Source organism: Rhodnius prolixus, unplaced genomic scaffold (assembly GCF_049639745.1).
Source record: "Rhodnius prolixus isolate KJV_2025 unplaced genomic scaffold, Rpr scaffold_7, whole genome shotgun sequence".
In the NCBI taxonomy this organism is placed as follows: domain Eukaryota; kingdom Metazoa; phylum Arthropoda; class Insecta; order Hemiptera; family Reduviidae; genus Rhodnius; species Rhodnius prolixus.
In genome coordinates, this window is record NW_027411582.1 from 7178155 (window position 1) to 7204082 (window position 25928).

The window sequence follows — 25928 nt, forward strand, 5'->3', positions numbered from 1 at the left end:
GATCTGTTAAACTTTGAATTTGAAGTAAGTGCAAATTTTCTGCAAAAAAAAAAAATGTTCCCAATTTTCACGCCCTTTTGTACCCCTTTTTTTTGGAGGGGGGGGGCAGGAACTTTTCACCTTATCCTGGTACAACACTAGGTTAAGGTTAAGGTTAGGTTACAACACACAGGTAAGTTAATCCACCACCAATATGGCGAATCATTATAAAATTGATCAACATCAGGTTTTCAGGAAAAGAACAGGATTTAGACGAAACTCGATCCAGAGAACGAAGCATAATAAGCCAGGAAAAGCTTTAAACTTTCACTGCTTTGGATAAAGACAAACGAAACTTTCATTGTAAAAACTTGTAGATTGTGAATTGTGCAAAATTTTAACAGATTTTTGTAAATATGAAATGACAAAACTGTTAACTAAAATAATTTTTCAGGAAAATCTCTCTTACTCAATGCACCAGAAAGACAGGCAATAAATCCAAGGAAAATGGTAAACTCAAGTTTAGAAATCTGCTCAAACATAGACACAATAGCTTTAATTAAACGGGGTTGGGGGTAACAAAAAAGAAGAAATACTAAAACACTAATTAGAAAGTAACTTGATAAAGTGGAAAATGGGAAAGCGTAGAAAATAATAAAAAAGGAAAAACTCTTTTCACTCTCACACAAATCTTAAAAACTTATAATCTATTTTGTAACTGCAAAAAAATAAAATAAGGCACTACTAAATTAAGACAAATTATGGGGTCCCACAAGGGAAAAAAGAAAAAGAAAAGAAGTTTTACCCAAACAGATTTAAGAAAATGTGGCGGGAAGGGGGAAGAAAAATAAAGAAAAAGCAAAAACACAAATATTTCCCTCAAAGAAAAAGCCCTGGCAAGAAAGAACAGCATGCTGGGTGCAGTGTTCTAATTTTCTAAACTAAGTGGTAAACATATTTTCCTTTCAGTGAAGCAAAATTCTTCGCTTTTCCTTTGATGTTAAAAAAAAAGATAAAGTGGAGGTTTTCTTGGCTAACAGAGAGGAAAAACCCAGACTCCACATTATTTATTAAATTAAGAAAATTATTTTTAGTACTTTAAAAATTTAATTTAAGTAATTTATTTGTACTTATTGAAATAATAAAGGGAAAACCCCATTTTTTTTTTTCAAGGACCGGGACTCACAACAGGAATCTGAGCCTAGGGAGTCCCTTATCCAAGCCCAAGGTGAAAATTCTGGTGTAAAGACTCACACGACTTCCTGATACTACTATTCCTTAGGTTCTATCTCACAAAATTTGCTCCAAACTTCGAATATTTGAGCTATGGTAAAGTCCAAATATTACAAGTTATGTCCAATACATTAATTAATAGGCACGAGTATACATACTACTAGGGTAAAGTCGGGTGAGATGGCCAATCGGGAGAGATGGCCAACAGCCGAAATTTAACCGAAATGTCATCCGACGGCGCTGCGTGACCTCTCCAGTGATGAACCTTCATGTCTGACTACAGTGAGCTTATTTTGGTCTGCGTCAAAGCGTTATTAATTAACTCAGAGAATAAAAACATTATCGCCTCAACAAAAATTTTTATGATAGTTGCATATTGCGTGCTGCAGCGAATGTATTTGTCGAAATGTTAGTGTCGTTTTTTACATATTAGGAAACTACAGTATACATTAATGAATCCTAACTTCTAAAACTGTCAAAAAGTACGCGTTGAGTTATGTTTATCATGTTGGCCATCTCTCTCTAGCATTCGGGACAGATGGCCATACCAACAGTAGGGATAGATGGCCAATTAATTTTACCTTTATTCTGTTACAGTTTGGCTCAGTTTCCAATTCACTGCAGAAAAATGCCAACTCAGCATAAAAACTAACCGCGGAAATTATACTGAAGAAAATTTGAGATCGTATTAATCCCACGTCCAAACTGTCGTCTCTGCAAGAAAACGACAACAAGTCTGTTGTCACTTTATTAACTTCTCTCGAGCACATTGCTGTTGTGAAAAACAGAGTAGCAAAGAAATCCAAACCAACAAGAAATACCATCCCCAAAGAGAAAATTCTGAAAGAAAGGATTGTCTGAAAAAGAAAACGCTCACCTTCCCCAAGTTCCGATGAAGAGGACGAAACAGGAATCGAATTTGAAGTGGAAAGTGATGCCATTTTAGAAATCGATGAAACTGAATGTACAGGATATGGAGAAAGCTACAACAAGACCAGGAAAAAAAAGATTGGTTGGAATGCATCATATGCCGGAAGTGGTTCCACGAAAATTGCTCTTCTTTTGCATACGCTTGCCAAAATTGTAGTAAAAGCGCATTTAAAAAGAAGAAGAATAAGTAAATATTAAGTAACCATTCATTTTTTTCTGTTATTTTTACGTTTTACTAGTGCAATTTCATTGACAATATGTGACCATCTCTTTCAAGTTACATTGGCCAACTCACCCAACCCAGTGGGGATAGATGGCCAATTGCTTTTCTTTCTTTTTTTTATGATTAAAAAAATGTTTTCCCTTAGCATTTTTTTCTGAATTTTTTTTCCTTATCTTATGTTTGTGAGCGTATGAGGTTTCCAAAAATAATAATAAAGTAAGCCTAGCCCTTACCAAAAATTTGCAGGCACCCTCCAAATAAAATGGTGGCCATCTCACCCTACTTTACCCTATATTTAATTCTTATCCAGAAATAAGTAATTTTCATACCCAGTTTTCCCCTTAAAACGGGTATTTCCGGAGAAATCTTAAAATCAAGGAACTGTGCGATTACAATGACTTCCTCTTACCGGTAGGAGGAAGTGTGTGTGTGTGTGTGTGAGAGAGAGAGAGAGAGAATGTCAACAGAAAGCACAAGCGTTTGTAAATAGAATATCTATATACATTTCTAGGGCGTACGATTTACCGCATTCTGAAATTCGCACCTATTTTCAGCCTTATTACAATATCTGCAACATAAATCTTACAAGCAAGAGCGCTTGTCGTCCGTCCCCCGCCCTGGAAGACTCCAGCCCGTCCTGTACAAGAAGAAGAAGAAGAAATAAGAAGCGCAAGGTCTCCTCGGCTAATACTTTCTTCTGGACCACTCACCTCTCCCCTTAACCCTACTCCTGTCAACCCTTTTCTCCTTCCAAACATATAGCATAAATCTGAAATAATACCCAAACTGCGCCTTAAAAAAAAAAAGAAAAATGTTTTTGGCTTTTCCGGCCGTTCTATTTAGGCTTTTCCTTTTTTTCTCTCTCTCTCTCTCTCTCTCTTACTTGGTAAAGTCTTGTTCGCTTACCAAAGCACCACTTTGGTGAAGAAAGGACTTATTTATATTTTCGTAGCATTCATCTATTGGTTCTACAAAAATAAATTATTTATTTCTTTAATATTAAGTAATGGGTTGGCAAATAAGTTCGTTCGGTTTTTATTTTGGTACAGATTCATTCTGATTTTCTTTTCTTATTTTCGGCGCAAGCGCACAACTCGATTGTTCATTTGAAAGATTCATGTTAAGCGCAACCTTTCTATGGATTTCGGTTTAACAAACATTATTATTGCGTTTGCTGCGTAGCTGTAAAGATGGAAGAAAATAAAAAGCATTTTCGTCATATTTTGCTCTATTATTTTTTTAAAAAAAAGGTAAACTAGCTGCAGAGGTTCATAAAAAGATATGTTGTGTTTATGGTGATGATGCCTTAGCAGAACGCGGGTGCCAAAAGTGGTTTGCCAAATTCCATTCTGGAGATTTTGACATTAATGATGACAAGGGCATAATCGATAAAGATCCATGCCAATCGGTGAGAGAGATAGCAACAGCACTTAATAAATTCCATACAAGCGCCGAAAATCATTGGCATCGGCTGGGATACGTTTCTCGGCTCAATGTTTGGGTACCGCATGAATTTAACCGAGGCCAACTTAGAAATAGAAATAGAAAAGAAATTTATTATTCTGGGACAATTGTCCCCTAAGAATAAATACAGGAACAAATAGAGGCCTTAACAGTTTGGCCTGTGATCATACAGAAATTAAATAAATAAATAAGTATTTACAAAAGTGAAAATATAATAAGTGAAAATGAAAGTAAAAATAAAATAATAAAACAGCAGAAATTAAGGAAATAAATTAAAACAATTAGAATTTCGGAGGAAGCTGAATAGAAAGTAGATAACTGAATAGACGGGATTTAAAGATGGATAGGGTAGGAGCATGGCGGACAGATGAAGGCAAGGAGTTCCAGAGAGAGGTAGCACGTATTAGGAAGGACTTGTCAAAGGATGAGGTACGGTGAGAGGGAATATAGAGATCAGATGAGCGAGATCTAGTGTTACGGGAATGGATGGAGGATTTAAACTTAAGGAGTTGAAAAATATAGGAAGGCCTTTGAGACTGGATGACTTGAAAAAGGAAAGAAGCCAAAAAATATTGGCGGCGATAGACAGGAAAAAGCCACTTCAACTCATCGTAGCAGTGCGAAATGCGAGAGTCTCTGGAAATGCTGAAAATAAATCTTATGAAGCAGTTCATGAGGCGCTTAAGCTTAGCTTCAATATCACCAGAAAGACCGCCATACACTAAACAACCATAGTCGAAATGGGGGAATATAAGAGAGGAAACTAGGAGTTGCCGGGTCTTAATTGGAAAAAGGTGACGGGAACTATTAAACTGCTTAAGGATATGGATGGAACGACGAGAGATTTGGGAAACATGGTTTTTCCAGGATAGGTTTTGATCGAAAGTGATACCAAGGTTTTTCACAGAGGAACAATATTTTATTGGGGTATTGTAAAGGAAAAGATTAGGAAGAGGAGCCAATGATTTAAGGAGTGGGTTGGAGCCAATAACTATAGCTTTGGTCTTTTCTACATTCAGGGTAAGCTTATTGTTCGTGGCCCATGCTGAGATGTTATTGAGGTCTTCTTGAAGTTTAAATACAGCTTCAAACAAATCCGACGGGGAAAAGGATAGGTAAATCTGAAAATCATCAGCATAGAGGTGATACTGGGAATGAGAGATGGAAAGAGGAAGGTCATTGATGTAAATTGAGAAGAGGGTGGGTGATAGGGAAGGTACTTGAGGTACACCGCGTGACAAAGGAAGAAGTGAAGAAGGATTACTATCGGGAGTGACAACGAATTGGGAACGATTAGACAGGAAGGATTGGAACCAAAGGAGGGTGCTATTGGAAAAAGAGAGGGATTGTAGTTTAGATAGCAGGATATGATGGTCAACTGTATCAAAGGCTTTGGAGAAGTCTAGGAGTATAAGGATGGTAAGTTTTTGGTCGTCAATAGCCGTCTGCAAGTCATGGGTAATTTTCAAGAGTGCAGATTGAGTGGAATAAGAAGGACGAAAGCCAGATTGGAGTGGATTAAGGAGATTGTTTTGTTCGAGGTAATTAGAAAGCTGGGATTGCACTAAACGTTCAAAGGGTTTGGAGAAATTTGATAAAATAGAGATGGGACGAAAATCAATAGGAGAGGTGGGATTTGAGATTTTATTTAGCGGACGGACTTAGCCATAAGCTCGAAGGCGGAATTGCATCTGAAGAAGATTATGCTCTCCGCATGGTGGGATTATAAAGGTACCATCTATTACGAGCTGTTACCTTCCGGCAAAACAATTGATTCAACCGTTTACAGTTTGCAGTTAAACAAATTGGACCATGCAATCCGCACAAAACGTCCAGAATTGGCAAATCACCACTGTCCGCATACGTCATTGACCACTCGTAATAAACTGCTGAGATGTTTAGCCTCATCCTCCGTATTCAGCGAACCTGGCCACCTTCTGATTATCATTTATTCTGATAGTTGCGCAACTCCATGAACGGAAAAACTTTCGATGATGAGAAGACTGTCAAAAAAAACATTTTGATTGGTTTTTCGACGATAAGCCACAGACGTTGTACGAACGTGGTATAATGAAGTTGGTGGAAAGATGGCAAGAAGTCATCAATAAGAATGGTCCAATATATAATTGATTAAAATTTATTCTGTGCATCAAAAAAATTGATATTTATTCCACTCTCAAAAACTGAACGAACTTATTTGCCAACCCATTACTTTTACTTGATCTCCTTAACAAAAACTTACAGTTTTAAAAGTTAAGTATAAGGGTTGATTAAACGCCAAAAGGTACACAAATCAGCAGTTCCCAACATTTCATTAATACTTCATTGATATAATTTAAGTAATTTTACTGCATTAACTTTTCCTTCACATTTTTTAGAATTTATTAGATGTCACAGACCCTTATGCTGGCCATTTTCGTCTACAAAATATTTACTCAAGTAGCACACCATTTAACTTAGATTGACTGTAATATCTATTTATCTATAATAATCAAACTATTAATCACAGGTGAAAAAGAAAACGTTATAAAAAATATAAAAAAAATAAGAGGCTAAAAAATTCATAAACTTTTTTTACATCAATAATTTTATGCATTTATTTTTATTTTTAAATAAAAATCATTGGTTTAAGTTCATTCTTCGATTAAAGTAATTGTTATTTTATGTTGTAGTCAAACGTTTGTAATAATAAGTAATAAATAATCTGGCTTTATCGCAAATAATATAGTTTTCTTCAATTACATTCTCAATCTAGGTGTTCTTCCCACAATGTTATATATATGTAATATAAAATAAAGAAAATAAAGATATGCATATTTTTAGGACAGCTAATTATTCCAGTATTTTACCATAAGTAAAATTAGGGGGACTAAATTAAATTACAATTGAGAAATGAGTAAATATTGTTGAATAATCTACTTGTTATTAAATGTATGTTATTTGTGCTCACGAATATTTCGGTAAGACGAATTTAAGACTGAAATATTGTTTTGAATCCTCCGTGATTGAAATTTAAAAAGTGGCCGACTCTAACTTTGTTTTTTTCTACTTTAACATGCATGTATATGTGACTACTCAGAATAATTCATCACTCATTTTATCATAATTATAATAAAAAAATATTATGAATGAACTGGCCAGCATAAGGGTCTGTGACATCTAATAAATTCTAAAAAATGTGAAGGAAAAGTTAATGCAGTAAAATTACTTAAATTATATCAATGAAGTATTAATGAAATGTTGGGAACTGCTGATTTGTGTACCTTTTGGCGTTTAATCAACCCTTATACTTAACTTTTAAAACTGTAAGTTTTTGTTAAGGAGATTTTTGTACCTTTTGGATAGATTTTCCTTTTTGTCTATTTGCAAAGTTACGTCTGCTTTACAGATTTTTTAAAATTTGGAATAAGGTATTCTATCATTATAACCTGATAAGGTGTTAAATCGGAACCGTAACTACCACTGGAGAGATCTTTTTAAAGAATGATTATAGTTACGGTCCCCAAACCATCCTCAATAACCATTTTTTTGAGAAAGCGTTTTGAATAAAATAGGAAGGTATTTGTACGTAAATAGCAAAATTAAACTGCGATTTCAGTACTTCCTTTTAAGAGGAGCAAGAAAAATAAACTGCGATTACAGTACTTCTCCCTAAAAGGCAAAGATTTTGAATCGAACGACAATTCATTGATGTAAATCGGTTCACTCATTGATAATTTTAACGATTGCAGTACTTCCTCTTAGTAGGTGTAAGAGCATGATGGCACTTCACAGCCACATAGAGGAGCTTTAATCACTTCTTCGTGCTAAATTTTATCAAAATCGGACTAAGCTTTGTAGAAATATTGGTAATAATAGTTTCAGAAAGGGCCTTATTTGGGTGGGGCGAACTCCCCTCCTTATGAGGCATAGCGTCGAGACTTTTAAAGTACAAATCTGTACAAAATTTCGATTCGAATGACACTTCATTCATGAAAATCGGTTCACGTGTCGATAATTTGAAACGATTGCTATACTTCCCCTTAACAAGTGTAAGAGCAGATCGTCGCTTTATTGTTAGGTAGGGGAGCCCTAACCCTATCATCCTACCAAATTTTATCAAAATCGGGCCAAGATTTACAGAGTAATTAGTAATAATAATTTTGGAGGGGGCCTTACATAAAGGGGGCTAACTCCTCTCCCATTCAATGTACAGGGCCGAGACCCCCAAAAGGCACATCTACATAAAATTCCGAATCGAATGACACCTCATTCATGAAAATCGGTTCACGCGTTTAGGCGCTACGTTGTTTACAAAAAAGGTAACAACAACAAGAAGAAGAAGAACAACAAGAACAAGAACAACAACAATTTTTGAAAAAGCCGTTTTTGCTCATTTTCAGCAACTTTTTTCTCAAAACCTATTAGATCTGGGTTGTTGCAAAAAATTACAGTCATAAAGGAGGATTTGCCCTTTATTTTAAAGAAAATTTGGGAATTTTATCTTTTATAGAAAAAGAGAAAAAAATTGTCAAAGTTGGGTGTTTTTCAACGTTACGCTTTTTCGTGCAGTTTTTGACCATCAACCCTTATACAACTGTCCTACCGGACAGTTTTAATCTTCTCTTATCGTAAAGAATTATTGCTCAAGCAGTAAACTCAAAATCGATTAATTGAAACGATTGCCTATACTTTTATCTCGATAAGATAAAATAAAATTTAAAAGAAAAACATAGTACTCAAATTTGATCTTATTTTAGTTACAACTGCCCCCAAAATACTCGTTTGTATCTAACATTCACTTCTATCTTCTTCTTATTTATAGCGCCAACGTACAAAATATTTCACAAATAATTTGAAAAGAAAAATAACCTCAGAGAAAAATTAACTAGTGAAAAGCGTTAACGTTTTCCAAGATTTTTGTACTTTAAAGAGAAAGTTTTCTTTTTTTTCCTCTTCATCCAGGCAAAATTTAATTTCCACACAAATTAGGGAGGAAAACAAGTTAGAAAACTAGGATCTGATGAGTTAGGAATGAAAGATTAGAGAAAGAGGAGTTAAATTATAGAATACTTTACTAAGTAATTAATAAATTATAACATTTAGCGGTTATGAAAACAACAACACTCGGGAAAGTTGAGAAAATTGAAGAAGATAAACAAGGGCAGCACTTGGGTGAAAAATAAGAGAAAACTCCCAACTCATTCTACTTTTCTCATTTCTCATATTGTTTTTCATCCATTTAATTTTTATAAAGTTATTCTCGGTGTTTTTCTTTGAAAGAAATAAATTTTAGAAAAGAGTTTTTAATGGAAAGTGAGTTACGAGTAAGATTTGAGCAAAAGTTACGTTTAAATGAGTAAATAAATAAAATTTGAAAAATATTTTCATTACTAATTTAATGTCTACCATGATGAAAAGAAGAATTGTTCCCTTTTTTATTTAATATTAATTTTTTGCAAAGGAAGTTAATTTTAAAAAGGGAGGATATGACGTCAACTTTTCTTCAAAGGACCTTTTATTAAGAGTTCCTTTTTTTTAAAATCATTTTCCAGGGAGTGGCCTAAAACTGAATGTAATGATTATTAGGAATTCTATTTAAATAAAGGAGTATTGATTTTAGTAGGGCATTTAGGATAGAATCCGGTCTCTTGCTACCCATGAACGGCTTCCTGGATCGCTCTTGAAGTTGGCCAATACAGACTGTATGCGGGAACTTGGTACCATAGCCGGGGATTGAGCTATGCCTCAATTTCACACCTTTCTATCAAGCCGAAGAGCGGGCAAATGGAATCTCATTCTCAGGACAAGTTTAGGAGAAAAGAAGGAAGCTTACTCCGTGGTAAAGAGCAAAATTCTGTATAAACTGCTGTTCCCCTTTCTTCCCTAGATTGTTTCCCTTAGTCGTACCCAAGGGCGTCTAGCAGCTCGGGCCGTAGAGAGGATTACCCAGGAATTTATTCTTAGGAAAGAATTGGGCTACTTTCAAAGTTCATTTGATCTCCTAAGAAAACCTTGACTTTTTTTTTTGTGGAGAGCTGGTCCACCGTGCAACCTTAATAAAAGTGGATTCCTTGGATTTGGAGGGGACTCCTCCAGATAGGTAGGTAGCCTAGGGGTCACCGCTGAAAGAAGTGAGAGGATCGGATGTGGATGATGAAGGCACGAGCTCAGCAGTAAGAGTACTGCATCCGGTGCCGCGGAATGGAGTAATTACTAAGGAAAACTAAAAAAAAAAAAAGGATTTTCTATTTAAATTGTAGATGGAATTCTCCCAAATGGGACATGGACTACCACACGATCTGTGAAGGAAGAGGAAATGAATTATTGGAGACGTGTTTTCAGAAAAACATTAGGTTTAGGGTAAGGAATGAAAATGTAAAGTGGGAGATGGGAGACTAGGAAACAATAACGGAAAAATTGGCAAAGTAAAAAAAGCATGTACACCTTAGGAGGATGTACCTCGGTAGTTAGCCATAGGAAGCCTGGCGGATGATAGCCTTTGTAGGTTCTGTCAGGAAGAGGAGGAGGAAACGTCACTGCAAGTGTTGTGTCAGTGTGAGGGGCTTGTCTGGCTAAGGATGTTACTTCTCGGGGAGGAAAAACCAAGGCCTGTAAGCTTTACCCAAGAGTCGCTCTCCAGCATTAAGAGTCTGATTAAACGGAAGGGTGTAGAGCGGAAGCTTTAGAGTGAGGGGAGCCACAATAGATCATAAGGGGTCGCAGTGGCTTAGGCCTATTAGAATCTTATCTTATCTTAGCCATAGGAAGTATGGAAGAGAACGGAAGGAGGAAATTTGTCCTAGAAATCGACGAGCAGATGACGGGACGAAGTCTGCGAGAGAGTGACTGATGGAATACAGAGTTTTGGAGACAGGAAGTGACCTGACCACAAAATCTATACAGGAAAAATTCGGATAATGTAAGTAAAAAGTAAAGAAAAATTGAGATAGACGCATAAATTTTCCAGCTCGTCCATCCAGGAAATTCTAGGTATCCCGCCAAGTCTAGCCACAATTTTTTTTTATTCTAGGTATCCCGCCAATTCCAGGATATGGTTTAAGAACTAATTTTCCTCATAAACTTAAAAGTGCTGGAAGGGGGGCCTCAAATTTTTGGTTTGCTCAAGGCGCTAATTTTCACTTCGCATGGTCCTTGAATAAAAGAAAGTAAAAAAAAATTTCAACGTAATTAAGTCTCCCATCTTTATGTCAACAGAACACAAATAGAACTTTTCAAGTCTTTATACTAAAAGTCGAACTTGCAAGCACCAACTAATTAAGTTGTAACGGAACAAAAAAAAAAAAAAAGGGAGAACAAAGAAGACGACTGAAACTTTCAACAAGAACAACAAATACAATAAACGCTTTCAACGGATAAGAAAAAAAAAGAACAAGAATAAAGTTCCATATAAAACCCAATATCGCCTTGGGATGAGGCAAGACAGAAGAGTTATACAATTGAAAGTAAGAAATCTTTTAAGTTTTGCTGGAGGCAGAAGAAGTAGAAGAAGGAGTAGAAGAGGATGGAAGTAATGTAGAAAAGGAAAGAAAAGGAAGAAAAGCTCTCTCTCTTTCCTTTACTTGTGAGCTATATGTCCTAGAATTTATGAGACAATCAGCGGCACCTGGTGTTACTCCAGGAGGTAGAGAGTAAGACGTACTTGCTGGAGAATATATGATATTCAAAGACAAATTGATCAATATGGCCTAGTATAATTTAAATTCTTTTATTAATGTAATTTCTTCAAACTTTAGATTTTTTCCAAATGCACAATATGTGCATGAAATCATCGCTTAGGGATATTTCTTCAACATGTTGACTACCAACTACGAGATGTCTATACGAGATTAATATAATATGATTAAATAAAATTGGCCTCTTAGACCGGAATCTGGAAAAGTTCAATGGCAGTCAACATTTTAATAAAACACACACTGTTACCTCCCTCAGTGCTCGTCAGAGGAAACATTACGATCGTTTCAAAGCCACTAAATTGAGCCTACATCGGAAGTATATTGTTTGACGTCCTCTGAATATATTCGTAAAGGTAAAAGGAAAAAAAAAATTTTTTTAAACTTAAACCAACGCTAGCAGCTTCATTAGTAACAATGACAATAATATTGTCACTGCAACATCTCTCACTAATTGAGGGCAGAAGTTACACAGTACTTACAACAATAAGTAATCTCAGTAATCTAAGTAACTACTCTCTTCACCAGAAAAACAAGAGACCAGTGGCGTTTTTAATCGTTTAAGGCGGATTATCTGGAATATGGAGGAGACGATCAAAATGGTGATAAAGAGGATTGGAAAAAAGTTTTTAAAAAAGCGAGTTCGAGCAACTACCAGAATTTACAAAACGGAAATTTCTAAGTCTGTGCGAATGATTAGATTTCAAAACATAAAATCGAAAGCTCTAACGATGGTTAAAACGGAGAATTTTCGGCTGAAGAGTTTTTGAATTCTGTGCATATTGGGTCGATTGAAGATGCTCAGTTGAAGCCCACAGTTCAATACTGTACATCCAGGTGGGTTTCAGTAAAAAAAAGTGTATATCAGTCGCTTGTTGTAAAAAGAATGATTACATCTAGAGTAGTCTTTTGAGTAGTCGCTAGCGCCGGTCAACTTCAAGAGTTCGTTCAAGCCATTTTTTGCTGGTTTCAAGTCCAAATACAGCCCAAGATAACGGACAACATTGGTAACGGAAAAGAGCCAAATTTGATTCACATAAACAGGGTGCCAAACTTCAAGAGTTCGTTCAAATCATTTTTGCTGGTTTCAAGTCCAAATACAGCCCAAGATAACGAACAACATTGGCAACGAAGAAAAAGAGCCAAATTTGATTCATATGAACAGGATGTTAACTTCAAGAGTTCGTTCAAGCCATTTCTTGCTGGTTTCAAGTCCAAATACAGCCCAAGATAACGAACAACATTGGCAACGAAGAAAAAGAGCCAAATTTGATTCACATAAACAGGATGTTAACTTCAAGAGTTCGTTCAAGTCATTTTTTGCTGGTTACAAGTCCAAATACAGCCCAAGATAACGGACAACTTTGGCAACGAAGAAAAAGAGCCAAATTTGATTCACATAAACAGAATGTTAACTTCAAGAGTTCGTTCAAATCATTTTTGCTGGTTTCAAGTCCAAATACAGCCCAAGATAACGGACAACATTGGCAACGAAGAAAAAGAGCCAAATTTGTTTCATATGAACAGGATGTTAACTTCAAGAGTTCGTTCAAGCCATTTTTTGCTGGTTTCAAGTCCAAATACAGCCCAAGATAACGAACGACATTGGCAACGAAGAAAAAGAGCCAAATTTGATTCACATAAACAGGATGTTAACTTCAAGAGTTCGTTCAAATCATTTTTGCTGGTTTCAAGTCCAAATACAGCCCAAGATAACGGACAACATTGGCAACGAAGAAAAAGAGCCAAATTTGATTCACATAAACAGGATGTTAACTTCAAGAGTTCGTTCAAGTCATTTTTTGCTGGTTACAAGTCCAAATACAGCCCAAGATAACGGACAACATTGGCAACGAAGAAAAAGAGCCAAATTTGTTTCATATGAACAGGATGTTAACTTCAAGAGTTCGTTCAAGCCATTTTTTGCTGGTTTCAAGTCCAAATACAGCCCAAGTTAACTAACAACATTGGCAACGAAGAAAAAGAGCCAAATTTGATTCACATAAACAGGGATGTTTATTTTTGGAATGTAATCGATACGAAAATCAATTTAATTCTGTCATTCTTTAAGAATTCCAATAAAGTAAATTGTCCTTAGGAAAAATCGTAAGAGTGTTTACATCCAAATTTTTCCCTCACATTATAAGTATTGCTGGAGAAAAATTCACTTTAAAAATTTATAAATAATAATTGACGTTTTCATTCACACATATTAATATATGTATATGCAAAGCAGTGTATATACGACATAATTAATGACTCGTTAAAAGCAAATTCCGGCGGACAGATAATCGATACAGGAACTAACTATTCTATAGGCTTAACTCATACCACTACCATTAACTAATTTTTTTTTTCTTCTTTTTTGTGCTAGTAACATTAGTTAGCTGTGTTCCTCTGGCAGGGGTCTGAACACCCCTAGTGCGCAGTCCCATCCATAACCTGACTCAGTCACGATGATGAGTGAAGAAGGTTTTATATGGATGGGTTTTCTTTGTTGTTCAAACTTGGAAAGTTAACACTAAATCACCACCATCAACCACTCCATGGTAGAACAAGAAAAGCTAGCGTCGTCCCTGAAGCCCCCCCTTTACCCCTCCTCACCACGATATCCTATCCCCCCCCAGAAATCGTGGCCTATTCTTTACCCCTTTATTCTATATCGATATGCCCATAATGAAACCTATTGTTCCTTTATATTGTCGGTGTGTCAGTGTTTGTTTGTGGGTGAATAATATCAGACACACATACACCACTGTTAACACGATGGTGTTTGAAATGCTATTTACTATGGGGGGGTTAGCCCCCCCCCGACAAATACTTTGGGTTAAGGGGGAGTGACATTTTCTATTAGGGTTCCCCCACTACTCCTCTTTGGCCACTCTAAGAGCACCGGTACCACTGCATAGTATGAAGTGATTCAATTAACTACGAGTTATATATATATTTCAAGAAGTAATTTATATCAATCACATCGCGCGCCATATGCGGGCATCCCAGGCGCGTTCAATTTACAAGCTGCTAATATATACACACACTTAAACACCTAGCGTACAGGACTCTTTTTCTGAGATTCTACTGAGTTTCGAGCACATACTGAGAGGGTAATGACGTTGCAGGATATATGTTGGCTAAACTGTCTTCCCAGGATCTTGAAACTTGAAAATTTTTGCAGTAAATTGCCTCAAATTGCTTGTCAAAATCCGTTCTTACTTGAGGAGAGACTTGCTGGCAAACTGATTGGTCTGTTAGTGGATCATTACACCAAAGAAGATACAAAAATTTATTATATCTTCGAATAAAATGCCAGCCAATACCGGGATCCAGAATTCTGTACCATTCATTCTTAGCTTTGCAGTCTGAATACATTCTAACCTCTTGTTTCTAGTGATGTACAAGATCTAGAAGTGGTCGGACAAATTAAGTCTCTTCTAGTGGAGGGAATCCAAGAGTCATCCCAATCAAAATCCATTAAGTGAACATTATTAATGGAACTAGGAGGGTTTTTTCCGACAGTAAATATTAAGAAGAGGTGCTCTTACTTGCCTCAAAAATCGATAGAGATCTGTCCAACGGAATACCAAAAAAGAAGGCGACGGAAATGGAAGTTATTAAAGAAGGATGCTTGAGCGAAAACCTTGCAAGAAGCAATCTTTAAGATTTAAGAGCAACTTCTTATCATTTAGATACAAAAAAGAGCTGAAACTTAATCAGTATAAAAGGAGATGAATTGAATTTTTATCTTATTAGACGCATATCAAGCAAGAGTATAAACATTTAATGGTTTTAGTCTGCAGAGAATTAAGACAAGAAAGTTAGACCAGGTGGGAAATTATTTCCTAATGAAATTAACCAGACGGGAAAAACAAAATAATTGAGAAAATAGGGCGGAAGTCCTATTCCTCTTCAGTTGAACAGGAAAGGCGGCTAAAAACTCTTTATCAGGGTAATAAAGCAAAAAAAGGGAAGCAGCTCTAATCGGCGATTTAATGAACTGTTGGAAGAGCTACTAATCAATAAGTACAAAGAGGAAAACTCTCTTAGCGATGTAAGGGGAAAGACAGCAAGAGGTGGCAAAAAGGAAAAACATCTTATCAATGAGATGAAGTTGTGAAGGAAGCATTTTCTAGTTATCAATTGACATAATCTGGAAGAAGAGATTCTTATCATTAGGATAAGTGAGGCTTGGGGGGAGGAGATTGATGCCAGGGGAAGAATTCTTTAAGGAAAAACTGGATGTACTATGCTCCCTGAGGTATCAAGAGGGGAAATACTTTGAATGTTCAGCATTTTCCTTCAAAGTTTTGGTGAGAAAAAGGTAAGAGACTAATTTCTGTAAACATCCTTCTAAGAAACAAGGAGAAAACTTCAAAACAGGGATCGATGATACCAGTAACAGCAGGAAAAAAAGGGGACCAAAACAAATATATAAATTTTAAATTTAACTTAAAAATATAGTCCCTACTAAACACTAACCCTTTCAACCTGCCAAATTTTTGTCAAGATCAGGCTAAAATTTACAGAGTAATAATAGTTTTAGGGAAGGGAGTAGCCCTGATTTTTTTTAATTTCTTTTAATTTATTTGTTAAGTTACACCAGCGCTAGATAAGCTATAAGTAACAATGACAATAACCGACACCACTACGAGAACTCACTAACTGAGAGGAGAAGTTACCCCAAAGTTAACACTACCTAAGTCGTCTCTAGGATTAACAGCTACTCTCTTCAGAAGAGAGAAAATCGTGAGGCCACTGGTCGTATTTTTAATCGTCTGGGAGGATGGATCTGGAAGGTGATGATGAGATGGATAAATGGCGGACAAGAGGATTGGAATGAGACTGATGAAGTTCTGATGAAAACTTTTGTAGCGAGTTCGAGGCAAACTGGACCTATAAACGGAATTTCCAGTTCTCCGTGGATGGTTAGATTTGAAACGTAAAATGGAGCCTTTAACGATAGTGCGCAGAATTTTGAGACCGAAGCGATTGAATTCATTGAAGATTGAAGCGTTTCGTTGAACCCTACAGTTCAATACAGTACGTCCAGGCGGGTTTTACTATAAAATTGTAAAAACCCTAATTAAATTCATTAAATTAATTTTATTCCAACAATTATTAATTATTTCATGAAATAATAAGCGTTAAAAATTGTTTTTCAACGATGACAACTGGACCAATGCTTATTACTTGTGAAAATTCGGTTAGGTTATAATCATAAATCGAGCTTATCATGTTATTTATTCCTATTTCAGTAGGTGTTGCGTATAATTAGATATTTTGTATTTGTTAATCATGAGGGGGAGGTGTATACTTTGGAAATGCAATATTTATTTTGGAGGGGTTGGCCTGCCTGCTTTGATGATCTCTGCTTCCTTCATTAATGTAAACCTTTTCATCATTTCCCACCGCCCTGCATTCCCTACAACACAGCATCCCCATTCTATCTCATTAATTATGGATAAGATGATTTGAAATAGAAGAATCAACAAAAAAAAACAGTTTCCATAGTTTATTTGGTCCATTTAAAACTACTTATCTCAGAAGACCGGAAACAAAACAGAAAGACAAATTGTTTTCATTTCATGAAAGAAAAAGGAAGTGGAAAAAAAAACAAAACGGAAAACTCTAATTTCCTTGCACGTGTTTTGATGTACTTATTTGGGTGTAATAAATCTTCAGAATCGTTAAACAGTTTACCAACATTGGCGGAAATAAGATTTTACGATATTTGTAAAGTCTATCTGTAAATCTGAGACAGGAAGTTTGTTTCTTTTGTTGTTTACGAGTCACCAAAAAAAAATCTTAGAATTTGTTATCATCAGTAAATACCGCTTAGCCTCCCTTTTGTAGCTAAATATTATAGTACTATGTACAGATCTACCATAAATGCCTTTTTTTATTTTTAAATTTACAAAATATAAATAAATATTTAGAAAAATAGATTTAACCAGTTAGCTATGAGGTTAGCATGCTGGACTCCCACGCGGAGGTCCCGGGTTCGAATCCAGCAGCTGACCCTTCGATTTCTCTTCCTAGGAGCTTCTTACAGCTCACTGTCCGGTGATGGACAGTGTTGTCTGTAACGAGAGAACACTGTCCGGAGGCCGGCAGTGCACTGGAAAAAGCTCCGGGCGCTAATAACCTCAGCTGTTGATGAGCAAAAAAAAAAAACAGTTAAGCGTGTTTGACGTGTATACACAAATCTCTATTACGGTACGTTCGACGTGTATACTCGTTGTGAAAAATATAAGATTGCCATTAACTATAAAAACTCGAAATTTTAATAAAATACAATAAGAATATTATTTGGTGGGGATGTTTCCTTTATCTTAGCCAATAGAACTGCCAAGTATTTTATACGGAGTGGGTGGAGAGAGCCAGCCAAATGATAAGTGGTTGGTATATGTTTGTTCTCCGCATTAGAGATTGGGGAATTACCGCACACAAATAGAAGCTCTCAACTCTTGTGCAATGCCCGTTTTTACTTTAGTTAGAGGTTCAGACCTCAGTAAGAGCATGATTTCATTTTAAACAGAATTCAGAGCTCTTTTCTACCTTGCGTCCCTAGTTAACTAAAGCCATGCATACTTGAAGCGGTGCAAGATTTTTGAATGAGCACAGAATGCTCTGGTAATCTGTAAGCCCCCAGAGAGATTGCAGAAAAAGTCTCTTGCAGTGACTATTAAGACTATTGTAAACTTTTGGTTGTTTTGCCCATGCTTTCGACTGAGTATACACTTCATTGTCGAGATTTTAATTCCGCACATTGGGGGGGGGGGGGGGTCCACGCTTAACTGGTAAAAGGAGGAAATGCTATCATTCCTTATTTAGCCAAAATTGCTACAAACCAATATCACAAACGTACAGATCAGTTATTCCCCTGGAATTGAGAAGCTGGAAAGAAAAAAAAATGAATTGGATCCCTTTCAAACTTGATTCATAGTAAGAAAGATACGTGGTACGGTGAGCAAAGAAGGAAATATCGTCCCGAATGAAACGGAATGATTTCTTGGCTATGGAAGATGGTTAGAAAAACAAGAGTGGGGAGCCGAGAAAGAGAGAGAGGCGGTGTTAATTAAAGGTATGACAAACTAGGTATATAGTACGTATATATGCTGGTATTAACATGCTGTATTAGGTACACAGCGCGCTGAAAAACAAGATGGCCGTGTGCTCGCATGGAGCCTTATGAATCATGGTAGTTCGCACTTAAGGAGATGTAGGGCAATAAGGTGGAGTTCTTTTTTCTTTCACTTCCTGACTCCCTTTTTTTTTAATCCCAAAGGGGTTTTCTCTCTCTGTCTCTCTCTCTCAGAGGAAGTGTAAGAGGTGCAACTAGGAAACTGAAAGAAGGGGTATATATGGGATATACTCTGAGGTATATATGGACGTAGGGGAACAACCAACCCTTTGATGTGTATGTGTGAGATATGTAAGAGAACATGCTTAGTGCATATACCCATGCTTTAGCATACAATCCAAGCACTTCTTCCGGCAAGCCTGTGACTTAAAAAGGAGTGGGAGTGAGGTTCATTGTATGTACCTTATACGCCCTATTGTCTGCTACCTAGTAAAGGTTCCTTTCCCTACTCACTCTCTCTCTCTTTCTACTCTGTCCCCTATATCATCCCCCTTTTCAAATTGGCACTAAGGGCTTCTCTACGGCCCTTCTCTGTCCTGCAGGAGGGCCTTTTACTTCCCTCCCCCCCAACCAGTGAACGACCCTTCAATAGTATATAAGGCACACACACACTTCCCTCTCTCGTCGTGCCTTTAACACAACAACATCATACGTACAGAGGGGATGGAGACTATGTACCATCCAGTAGTGCTGACAACGTCATTTCCCTTCAAACATTCATAAGGGTTTATATAGGGAGCTGCTAGCTAGCTGTGATGTACGAGTATGTATATACTACTACCGCACTTTGCCATTACGCAGCTCTCGCATGTATTCTCAAACAAATACACGTAAGAAACGAGTACTGGAGGCGGGTGGTACTGCTTGGAGGCGGCGGTTCTCTAAGTATTACTTAACAAACACATACGAAGAAGTTGAGGCTAATTAGTATAGTGCTTCACTACTTCTTCTATTGCTACTTACTACTGTTCTTTCTTCAAAAATCTTATTTTGTTCTACCCTCCTAAGTACTTGATTCCTCAAGAAGTAGGTAAAAGAATAGGTACACACTTCTATAAGGAAATGATAGTTCACACAATGAGGTATTCTAATTTCGAATATTTGAAATATTTCCCTCCCATAAATAATGGCAGTCTTTATGGCGATGGAAAATTCCAGGTGAAGAAAAGTCTCAGATTTACCCGGCGCCTCATTGGCAGAGTTTCTCGCGGTTTTACAATAAAGGAGTTTATGGAACTTTTATATACCAAATAATACTCCAAAAGAGTATAACATAAGTTTTTAAGCTCTGAGGGGGGCCAATCCGATAACTATATCTTCGAGGAAGCCCATTATCTTCAACAGAAACAGTATGAGGAGTTGTCCCTAGGCATTAATCGAGAGTAAGGCCTGGGATGTCATGATCAGAACATTTGGAAAGGTGTTAGTGAGAGAGAAAAGCTTTGATGCTGGAAATGTTCACTCAAATTTAAGCTATAAAAACTTGTACTGAAGATTAACTGAGGAAAAAGCTTAAAGATAAAAGAAATGCTAATTTTCTCAGACTCTCAGACTGTGATAAAAGCACTAGCAGCTTGTAAAAACATCCTCATTTCCCAATTGGAAATATAGGGGAGTCCCTGAAGTGATTGCGCTAGTATCAGGGGTAAAAAGAAGTTGCTGACCCCTGCTGGACACGGAATTTCCATAACATTCATTGGTCCAGAATCCATTCTTGGTATTACCGAAAAACTCCTAAAGCGATTGGCCTTGAAGAGAGAATGAAATATTCTGAAACGATGTTCTAGTAATAAAATTTCTTATAGGCTTAAGACAGATCTATGAAAAATCTGGATATACTCAAGGTTTCGTAGGTACCAGATTATTCTGGTAAATGGTCCCCTTCAAAATTGGGAGTTTTTCTTAAACCCTAGAAAAGTCCAAATACAGGAGGAAATGTGTTCTTATATCATCCTTTATTGCAATGCCATAAAGAGGTTGCGGTATGAGATGGTGCGGCCAGAGAAGATCATATCGGTACGAAGAGTGTTAGGAAAGAAACTCCTGATATGAGGATGAGGAGGATTTACCAACCAGACTATCTAGGGGATGGTACAATAAGCCTCTTTGCGAACCAAGATCTACTCCTTTGATCCAACAATAACATTGACAAGCTAGCAAAACGGAACAAATTTGATGAACTACTTGAGTTCAAGTAAACTCCTAAAACCGTTCAGAATGGAAATTATGTTCAACAAGAAAGTACCAAGACCTGGGCGAAAATAAAAATAATAACAATCAGTGATGCAAGTATTCCTCGTTCAAGGAAACTAGGCAAAGTTCAAGTCAAGAAGAAGCACAGCTACTAGGACGTCATAAGAACTCGTTAAGACTTGAGAAAGAATGCTCACCAAGCATATACATCACTTTTCGGCACTCTACGGGTGAAGAACGTTTGGCGAAGAGAGAGAAAACTAGTGCTACCAACTTAAAACTGCAGTATAAACAGGGAATTAACAAAGCTTTTTTTCCATAATAATAATAAACATACAAAAACTAAGCCTGGAATATAAGAAGTAAACGGAAGAACTATTATCTAACGCTTCCTTGTAGGACAACGAATTGTTTTTTCACAAGTTAACAGCAAAGAAAAGAAAAAGATCTACTTAAAATGTTACTCACGCAGGCAGGTGCAAGTTATTGTACCCTAACAGGACAAAAAGATCTCTAAACAGCTGAAACTAATTCACCATTATTGATATTTGAAACCTTCTAACCTAACAGCACGGCAGAAACTGGCAATTTACTGGAATTCAATCCATCTAACAACAAAATGGTCGACAAAAAATGTTTATATTATATTTTTTTAACAAATACTGAAAACATAACAATGCAATTTATATTTTGCAACCATAATATTTATTTATATAAATAGATAAAAATCTATATAGATTGTTCTACAGAATATGCAAATTGGAAAATTCAAATCAGTTCTATTTAATAAAGAGATAATCTTAACATTGTATGAAATCTCATAGTATAGTTCTGTGGCTTGGTGCAAGAAGTGGCAATGTCAGATTTTGGTAAAAATGAGTAAAAAATCTGTTTTGTTATATTAACCATCCAAATTTTTCTTGCAAGGAGTGCCGAAGTCAAGTTCAAAGTAGTAACTGAGTTACTAAAACGTACTAGTGCCAGTGTCAAAATTTAGCATCAATATTTCCCCCTCTCCAGGTAAACCAAAGAGGAGGTACACTCGTAATCCTTTTTTTGACACTGGCACTTCTTGCACCAAGCCACAGAGTTATATTGGATAAAAAGGGTTATACAAAGAATCTTTACGGAAAAATTATCCTGAAAGAAATTGGGGATGAATTAAAGAAGAAAAGGAAGACGCCGACAAGAAGAAATATTCTGTTGGAGAAGCTGAAGTGGACATTGGAGAAATAGAAATAACTGAAAATAAAGAACAAGATAAGACAAACCGTATAAAACAAGAACAATCCAGAAAACAGATGTAAGAAGAAAATTGGTGAATGAAGTCCATTTGGAAGAAGAGGGAAATAAAACCAAAAAAGTTGGAAAATCAAGAAAAATATAGATTGTGCGTCTTCGAGCCGTGTGAGTTGGCAAGGAAATGTAATGCATCAGGCATCATCAGCGAACTGTTGATGGAAACAAAGGAAAACAATAGAGGAGATGATGGAAAAGAAGAAATGAAATTGTATTTTAAAAAAATCTAATTAGAAGTAGCATGAACAACAACTCTGGAAACTTGGGTCAAGGGTTTGGAAAAACCTAGTTCCTTGCTATTGCTGAATACAGAATAAAACTGCATTGAAAATGCAGTTTTAAGATATCCAATAGAGCTGCAGGAGCTACAAATTTTGTAAGAAATAAGATAAAAAGAGGCTGCCATTAGCTAATTTTAGATTTAAGAGGTCATTCATTATCAATTCATGCTACAGTTCAAACAAATAATTGAAAATTCAACAAAATGGCAATTAAAAAAATCTTCAATAATCAATGAATTCAATTTACAAAACAACAAGAAAACCTCAATTTCACATCCAGACAAATTGTGCACACTTAATTAAACATATAAATTGGGAATTCGATGGAAATGAATCTTTAATTTTCTATGAGTTTTTTTTTTTTTTAGAATAAGAGAGAAAAACCATAAATTTTCATGAAAACCATTTTTAGGGTTAAGTACAGGGCATGTAGGGACTCGGTTTTATACGTACATATCGTTGGGTTGTACGTAATAGAACATTAGAAACACATAATTGTGATTATCAGTGAAATTACTTATTCAGTTTTCTTGTGAAAACTTCGCAGAAGATGCACAAAAACTATAAACTTGAAGGAAAACCAAAATTTGGGTCATTAAGTTAATTAGTTTTGAAGGTAGGCTTTAAGTTGTACTTAATCGTTTAGAAATAAATAAAAGTAATTAGGGTTATGATGTAAAAGCTTCTTAGAAGATGTACGAACCATAGCTTTGAAGGAAACCCCCAGATTACAGAGGCTATGGGTTTGAATTACCAGTTTTTCTATTTGTAAGTTAGAGATAAAATTGAAAATACAGAGAAAATTGAAGTTAAGTCGTCGAAAGGAATCTTCTAAAAAGGATAAGGGTACAAATTTGTGAAACAAAAATGAGTTAAACAACCCTCTAGCTGATCTGACTTAGAACGGCATGCTGATAATAAGAAATCTGAATCAAATCCATGGAAAATGTTATTTTAAAAAGGAGTAAAAGTCTGCTATATTCAAGTAAATACAATCAGAATAAAGATGAAACCAAAAAATTTCTTTGAAAAACCAATTTTAAGACCGAAGGACCTGGTTCTGTAACCCATTCTCCAGTGAATCTTTAAATTTTCTCTAAAAGTACATTTAAGAATGTATTTAGGACCAAAAAATATGTAAGAAAACCAAATTTGGGGCCTACAATGAGCTTGGTAGCTGCATTCAGTTCAAGATTATTGATATTAAACTGTAAATTTTGAAGATTATTGATACTCTTTAAAGATTAAACGAAGCAGCAGATTTGCTGGCTCATGAAGGCGCTGCGGGACTCTTAGTTGACCCCTATTTTGGGATCTCCAAGTGTCTTAAGACTGAGGCCATTAAATTATAGGTGCAGACTAGGTCTCAAGAGTGGTGGTTGGCCACCAGTACTGGACAGAGACAGGCGAAGAAGTTCATCACGGGCTATTCGGCCAAGGCTGACTGCAGAATTAATCCGTCAAGGCCATGTGGGGGATATAAGGATAATTGTAGGCCTATTAACTGGGCCACTGCAGGTTCAGAAAACATATACATCGCATGGGCGGCCGGGCAGATGATAGCCTTTGTAGGTTCTGTGCAGGAGGAGGAGGAAACGGCACTACATTTGAGGGGCTGGTCTGGCTAAGGATGTTACCTCCTCGGGGAGGAAAAACCAAGGCCAGAGAGCTTTACCCAAGAGTCGCTCTCCAAAATGAAGAGTCTGAATTAAACGGACAGGTCTGGAGAGTGAGTTCTAGAGTAGTGGGAACCACAATAGATCCATGGGGTCGCGGTGGCGTAGGCCTTTAAGGCCGCCTTGCTAGAATCTATCTAAAGATGTAGAATATATAAAAATATCTATCGTATATCTATCTAAAGTTATATACAATGAAATCTTCATCTTAAAAATCACAAAATGTTTAAAATGATACAATCTTAGAGAGAAAAAGCAACAGTAAATTTGTAAGAAAACCAAAATCAGGGGCACCCATTATGAATTTTCATTATTTTACACCAAAATTTGAAACACACAAATAATTTTACCAAATCATACCTTAAAAGTTTTCAATTCCAAAAGATATCTGAACGAATGTAATGGAAACCATAGATTTTGTAAGCCACAATGGTTTATATCATAAATAATTGGGAAATAAATCATAATAAGGCTATAAAAAGAAGAAAATGTTACAATAATCATACTTAAAATTACATTGAATTCAAGAAAAATAATTCTTTAAGAAGCACCAGATGAAAAATTCAATTTAATTCTAAGACCAATTACTAATACTATTAATATTACATAGTTTTTCCGAAAATTGGACGAAAAAATTCGGAAAATAGATAATCATTTATGAATGAATGAAAAGAATTAAGTAAGAAAAGAATGCTTAACAACTTAAAAAAAACTTCATTTTTAAGTAACTGATCTGCCCCGTTCAAGGCCATTCAACATAATACTTAAAAATATGTAAAGCAAGGCTACAAAAATCATCATAATTCTTAATAATATGTAAAAACTGACTCACTCAAAATCACTTAGTAGTTTGAAAATTACGTTAACATTAAAATGATGTATTTAAATATATGTAAAATATGAAGAAGATTCACATACCATTTGAGAAGATGCTGGGGACCTGTGGAAAAGAAAGAGAACAAACAAAATTTAGTTCAATCGATTCTGAAATTGATTTCTTATAATTATTTATTAATTAATTAACAATATTGATTAGTTTTTAAAAAGTAAAACTACATAAAAATGCCGAAAAAAATGATTTATACACTCACCATCTTTCAGCTTCTGTACCAGAAATTTTCAAAGTCAAATCACACAGCACTACACTATTTTACACAAGAAAAGCATTATTAGTTACTTAAATTAAACTTAACTTGTAATTCTTTTCACAACTATAATCACTAATCACATAATAATTACTTAAAAATCAAATAATCAAAGATCAAACGGCACAAAAAAAAATGGGGCAAATATGGCGATTTCAGAAAAGAGACGAAGAAAAGGCAAGTGACGTCACGTAATACATAGATATAATATACAAATTAATGTATGCAAATATATATATTTTGCATTAAAAACCATTAATTTTTATTAAAATATATTAATTTTTAATTATTACAATTTTTATTCAACATCCAATGATAATTTTATTGATTTTCAATTTTATGGCAATATCTTGAATTTTTCTTTTTTCTTATTATTTCTTACAAACTAATGCATGAAAAATAATAATTTAATTTAATTAATAAAAGATTAAAAAATAATTAAGATTTAATGAGTTTTAATGAATTTTCTAGATTAACATATATGGTCCACAGCTAGTTGCTCTCTACAGTCTCCATTGTGTCCGAGAGAAGATCGTTCAGTGATGACGTAAGTCAAATTTTTTATTAATTAATAATTAAGGTTAAATTAATATTTAGATATTGTTTTATGGCCAAATTACTTAAACAAGTTATAAGCTTTAAAATTATGTAAAATTTATCACTTTTCATGGTGGATTGATCATTAAAATCA

At 35.6% G+C, this 25928-nt stretch overlaps 1 protein-coding gene across 5 annotated transcripts in view; it reads right to left on the reverse strand.

The window, feature by feature from the left end:
- LOC141446851 (rho guanine nucleotide exchange factor 10-like) overlaps window positions 1–25928 on the reverse strand; it is a 518303-nt gene that overhangs the window by 281662 nt on the left and 210713 nt on the right. Inside the window, exon 2 of one of the 5 annotated variants that reach the window (XM_074113736.1) lies at window positions 25011–25032. The exons of the other annotated variants lie outside the window; for them this stretch is intronic. The gene's annotated coding sequence lies outside the window, so the exon portion shown is untranslated. The remainder of the gene's footprint in view (window positions 1–25010; window positions 25033–25928) is intronic. 5 annotated transcript variants of the gene reach the window in all.